This window comes from Pteropus vampyrus, unplaced genomic scaffold (assembly GCF_000151845.1).
Source record: "Pteropus vampyrus isolate Shadow unplaced genomic scaffold, Pvam_2.0 Scaffold16, whole genome shotgun sequence".
In the NCBI taxonomy this organism is placed as follows: Eukaryota; Metazoa; Chordata; class Mammalia; order Chiroptera; family Pteropodidae; genus Pteropus; species Pteropus vampyrus.
In genome coordinates this window covers 10,954,112-10,959,918 of record NW_011888797.1, presented here as the reverse complement: position 1 = coordinate 10,959,918, position 5,807 = coordinate 10,954,112, and the positions used below count along the sequence as shown (strand labels likewise).

General features: G+C 47.8%; 1 long non-coding RNA gene across 1 annotated transcript; it reads left to right on the top strand.

Annotated features, from left to right (window-relative positions):
* The first annotated feature begins 1,641 nt into the window (after positions 1-1,641).
* LOC111735991 lies at positions 1,642-5,422 on the top strand. Its single transcript, XR_002779058.1, has 3 exons — positions 1,642-1,768; positions 3,117-3,196; positions 4,465-5,422. It is a non-coding gene; the product is annotated as an uncharacterized LOC111735991 (long non-coding RNA).
* Positions 5,423-5,807: the final 385 nt, after the last annotated feature.

Sequence of the window (5,807 nt, the reverse complement as noted above, 5' to 3'; positions counted from 1 at the left end):
AGCTGAATGAGAGCCAGTGAGAGATGCCATGGGAGGTAGAGTTTGAATCCTTTCTAATTTATTCCAGGTAACAGCTGCAGGTATCCTAGTAGCAGGGCAGGATTCCAGCAGATAAGTGCTAGCTAGTCTGGTGAGAGAGACAGACTCCTCGCTTCTCTGTCCAGCATGATAAGGGGCAAGGGAAAAGGAAGCCCAAGGAACAGCCGGCATCCGGAGGAGGCCCCTGACTAGTTGGGGTCGCTTGCCATGCTTTCCATTTACTATTCCAACTTGTTTCGTAGGAGGGCTGTGAAGGAGGCAGATACAAAGGCAGGAAGAAAAAAACAGAACCACTGGGGGTGGGAGGAGTTAACATAGAAGGAGCACTGGGAATGAATGAGTGAATGAATAACCAGGACCTATGGTTTACCTTTATTTTCACACAGATATCTCAAGATAAATTTCAGAAAGAAGGAGAGGAACCACCATGAAGGGGGCCTGAAGGGGAAGTGGGAAAAACTAATTTCATCATGGCCCTGGCAACCTCCAGCTGTTGAATCCACCCGACTTTGCACTTGTTCAGAGGCTGGTGGGCTGCTTATTTCTCAGAGCCAGAGGTCCATGTGTGCATGTGTGTTCCTGGGGGTGGAAGGCGGTACCTAGAGGCCCCATTTCACCCACCACTTACTCTCTATGCCACTGACTTGCTGAAAGATCCTGGACAAGGATGTCACCTGTCCAAGGTTTAATGTCAACATCAGTTAAAAGTGGGGATTTGCACCTTTAATGTGATGCAGCAGGCCCATTTCTAGGATTTTGTCCTCCAAAAATACTATCCTAGGGGCCCTGGATGTTCATACAAAGATGTTCATTGTTTGCTCACAGCAAAGCTCTGGGGACAATCTAAATGTTCATTAGCAAGGGACTGCGTCATTCAGTTTCAGCACAGCAGAAAAAAGAAAAACACACAGCTGTAAAAAAGGACGTCGTGGAAATACATCCTCAAAAGAAGCGAAAAAAGTGAAAAAAGCAAGCTGCAGAATAACAGGTATAATAGGATCCCATTTTTGTAAAACACAGTATCACATACCTGTATGTCATGTATATTTACATATCTAAACATTTACATGTGCATGTATATGGAATTTTAAGACATCAGGAAGAAAGGGTACCTGCCCAAATGCTATCAGTGGTGAATTTTGGGAGTGAGATTGTGGGGTATGGCAGATTCACCTTTTACAGGTCATTATGGTTTGAATTTATAACAACAGCAGGTATAACTTTTTAAATAACAGCTTGGAGATATAATTCACATACCATACGATTCACCCTTTTAAAGTATGCAGTTCAGTGGTTTTCAGTACATTCAGAGTTGTGCAAACATTACCACTATTTCATTTAGAACACTTTTATTGCCCCCAAAACTCTGTACCTATTGGCACTCACTCCCAATTTCCACCCCTCCCCTCCAGCCTCTGGCAACCACCATTCTCCTTTCTATTTCTGTATTTGACCACTCTAGGTACTGAATATAAGTGGAACCATACCGTTATTTGTTGCTAATTAATTTTTAAACTCTTGTTCTGGTCATAGTATTAACCAGTCACTTAAAAAAAAAAAAAAAGTCATTCTAACTTTCTCATACCAACACACGTTATTTGCAGTTGAACGTTGCTAGAAGCAAATCAGGCTCTAGTTTTAAAGTAAAACCAGCCCCAGATGAACAAGAGGAAATTTGCCCACACAGTACCAGGGTCACTAGCAGATCCGTGCAAGATGAGAAATCTGGGTAAGTCAGGTGGAGCAAGTATAACTTTATGAAGAAAAAATAAAAGACGAGGGAGGGCAGCTTTGGAACGGGGCCATCCCTTCAGTCCAGACAGCCTGGAGCCTCGGCACCTGTGGTGTTCTAATTCTAGGATTTTCTTTTTCTAAGCTTCCCTGACTGCCAGATTCTAGGATTCTCCGAGTTCCATGTGAGTCTGACCACTGCTTTTCCACCTACCCAGCTGTGCCCAGGATTCAGGGCTCTTCCAGGGCCCTGGGCTCTGAGCTGCTCCCTGGGGGGGCAGCTTGGCAGACTGTGGACAATAGGAGCATTGTGGTACCTCAAGAGCGCGGGCTGCAGGAGGCGTGTGGGAGGCTCGGGTAGCAGGAGTGGCAGCTGCTTCGCAGGTCTCCTGCATCCTCGCTGGGCCAGAGGCATGTCCTGAGCATGCCAGGACATCCTGAGTCCCGGCCTATCTAGATGTGGCCTGGGTCCCCTGGAATCTCAGGTATGTCTGAGGATAGTTCGGTCATCCCGAGCCTTTCTCCACAGACCACGCTGCTGCCCACATATACACACAGACACATTCTGGAATATCCGTTCAGGACTAAGCAAGTAGACTTGCATCCTTACCCCCAAACCAAACAACCCTCCCACTAACCGTTCCAGAACAGAGAGGACCACATGCTGCCTGAGAGGGGAGACTAGACCCCATCTTCCTGGCCCTCACTCTCTGTGCTACAGGTTGCTTGGTTGGGTCTCAGCCTGCCACACTGTCCCTTGCCCCTTTTGGCTGTTCTTGAAATGCCTATCCCTACTGTTCCAAATCCTACATAGCCTTCAAGGCCCAGCTCAGCCATCACCTCTTCCCTAAAGCCTTCCCTGATAGGCCCAGACAGAAGCCACAACTTTTGGTCTTCTCACAGAATCCCATCCTTAGAATCAGATGGAACCCAGAGGGAATACCCTTGCTGATTTTAGAAATGAATCCACATGCCTACTCTGGAAGGACTGGCAGGCCAGTGTGGAAGATATTATGTAAACAACTACAAAAAAATGGCCACAGAAAGAAAAGATAAGGAATGTAATGGGGAGCTAAACAAAATGCACGGGGCTTCCAGAAGGAGCCTTTCATTTCCTGCCTGGGGACTGAAGGGACATCCCTGAAGGCTGCATGAGATGGGTGGCATTTCGAAGTTGCCTACATCTCGTGGCATTGATTTGTACATATGTATCTCTTCCCACCGTACTGTGAGATCCTCAATAAAGATAGTTAATCTTTATGAGCACTAAGCATATGGTAGATGTGTGTGTCTGTGCATGCACGATGTTTTTGTCAATGGGCACTACCTCTTTGACTCCTCGCCAGGGACTATCACACCATCCCGTTTACTGATGAGAAGGCTCTGAGAAGTTAAAGCCTGCCTGAAGCCACGCAGCTGTCGAAAGGTACAGTTGGAAGTCTATCCAGCTCTTTCTGACTTCACAAAGAACTTGCACCACTAAGATGTGTCACTGGTGCACTGTGGCAGGCATTGTGTCCAGTTCGCCAGTGCACAACTAGTTTCCATTCATGGTTGTGTACCTATGAGGTGGGTGAGCAAGAACCTCCCAGGAGCCCCAGCTCCACAGCCCCTGGAGGCCCTGGTCACAATGCTCCCACCTCACTTCCAACTGCAATAAACATACTGGGCCCTGGGACTCTCCTGGTAGGCTCGCACGGCTGCCACTTCCCAGCCGTGACCAGAGAGTGAAGTCCACTCTCCCATGTCCACTGCGCTGGGTGGATGCAGTACTCAAGGCCCTAGTGGATGGGCTCCTGCTGCTCTACGAGAGGGGCTCAGGACAGAAATTTGGCAGGAAGGAGCAGGAGACTGGAGGGCCTGACTTAGGGTTGGGCCTGCAAAGCCAGCCCCTGTTTATGCTTTGACTCTTTAGGAGTACCTGGGGTTATGGTGGAGTCATGGGGGCAGGAGCCCTCCCAATACCCATCAGTATCGACCTGGCCAGCTCCACAAGTCAAAAGCAGGCAGAGTGGAAATGGTTTGAGCCTTCCTAACACAAGAAGGGCGCCTCTCCTCTGAGGACCAACTGACAAAGAAGGGGTTGTCAGGCTGGAGCAATTTCAGTTAGCCAGGTCAGACCACCCGACAAGGCTGTCGGACACTAGAAAAGGACTGTTTGTGTCCCACTTACCTGACTATCCACACGGAATGGTGAGCATGGCGGCTCTTCCTGTCTAAAACAGGAAGTGAGACTGTCCAGCCTCTGAGAGTGAGTTGCTTTTTCCTCTAAATAGAATACAGGTTAGAGAGGGCACACCTCACCTCCAGGTGATACAATATAACACATCTGGGACGAATATGAGTAACGCCAAACTCTTGTATCACACTCTACAACTTTATATGCTGAGACTTAAAAGTGCCGGGTACGTGGGGAAGAATTATTCTCTTCATTTGATGAGGAAGATACTCAGAAAAGTTAAGCTGTGTGTCTGAAATCTCCTAGCTTCTAAGAGAGCAGTGTCAGGTTAACCTAAGTTCCCTGCCACTTCCCAGCCGTGACCAGAGAGTGAAGTCCACTCTCCCATGTCCACTGATCCCAGGGAAAGATACCAGAGTGGGGGCGGGGGCAGAAGGAAGGTATGTTGACTTTGATCAGGTGGCTGGATAAAGACAGGGTGGGGCCAGAAATAAAGAAAAGCTGGGATTTTTCAGCTGCAGGCTTGACAAGAATGTGGAGCCACAGGAACCAGGATGACTCGCTGAATCTCATACCCACCTCCTTCTGGAAAACTTCAGGAAATTGCTGTTCAGGCTTTGGACCTTCAAATGGGCCACCCCTGCCTCCTTCTTGGCCTCTTCCTGATGCCCTTCCCCCACACCAGAGACCAGCTCCTGACTCCCAGCCACAGCACACTCCAGAGCATCTCCAGTCTGCAGGGCAGGCGGGGTGAGGATGAAAGGCCACTGTTAGGAAGAGCCAGTGACGACACAGCCATGGTTTTCACTTGCTAAAAGACTGTGCCAGACAGTGCATACACATCCATCATTTATTCATTCTATAGCTCTATGTTCCAGCAAGGACTTAAGGCACACCTCATCACTTATTCATACAGTAAGCTCTCACTTACCATTGTCGAATAGGTTCTTGGAAACTGCAACTTTAAGCAAAATGACATATAACGAAACCAGTTTTACCATAGGCCAATTGACTGAAACAAGAGTAAAGTTCTTAGGGCATATTTCTGGTCACGAAAACATCACCCAACTTCTAAATAAGGACGCAGAACATTTCTAATATTAAACATTGAACTAAATGTGAGCTCTACACACCTTTAAGAAAGAGTCACAAAAACAAGTAAGAATTATTTTTCAACCTGCTTATTCCAGTTCAGGGTCACAAGGTGGCCTCACCCCAGCAGCTCAGGGTGCAAGGTGGGACCCACCCTGGACAGGATGCCCTTCCATCGCAGGGAGCGCCCCCCACCCAGCCACTCACTCAGACTGGGACAATGCAGACATGTCAGTTCACCTCATGTGCATCTTTGAGATGTGGGAGGACACTGGAGTAGCCAGAGAGAATTCACACAGACTGGGGGGGGACGCGCAAACTCCACACAATGGCCCCAGCTGGGGATTGATTTTTTTTCTCGTCAACGTTATATAATTAAATGACATTGAATAAAACATTATTCAAGAACCTGCTGTTTACTTACATCGTTTCATTCAATCCTTGTTCACTCACTTCCTCGTGCATTCATCATTCATTCATTCAACAAATTGTCTTTACTGCAAAGGCCATTGATCTCAAGTAGTGCTTCTTTCCTTAGGTGTTTAAATAGGGCTCCTGGCCCAATTGTGGGTGTTACCCAGAATTTGAGAACTGCAGGACTGCCGCCCTCAAACAACGGCTGGTCCCACTGCCTCATTTTTCAGATGAGGAGGTGGTCAGTAGCCACCTACGGTTAAGGCCACATGAAAGAGAAGCGTCATCTTGGACTCACAGTCCAGTGTATGAGGAAGCCAGAGACACTGTAAGAGGAAGCCTTGGGGTCTGA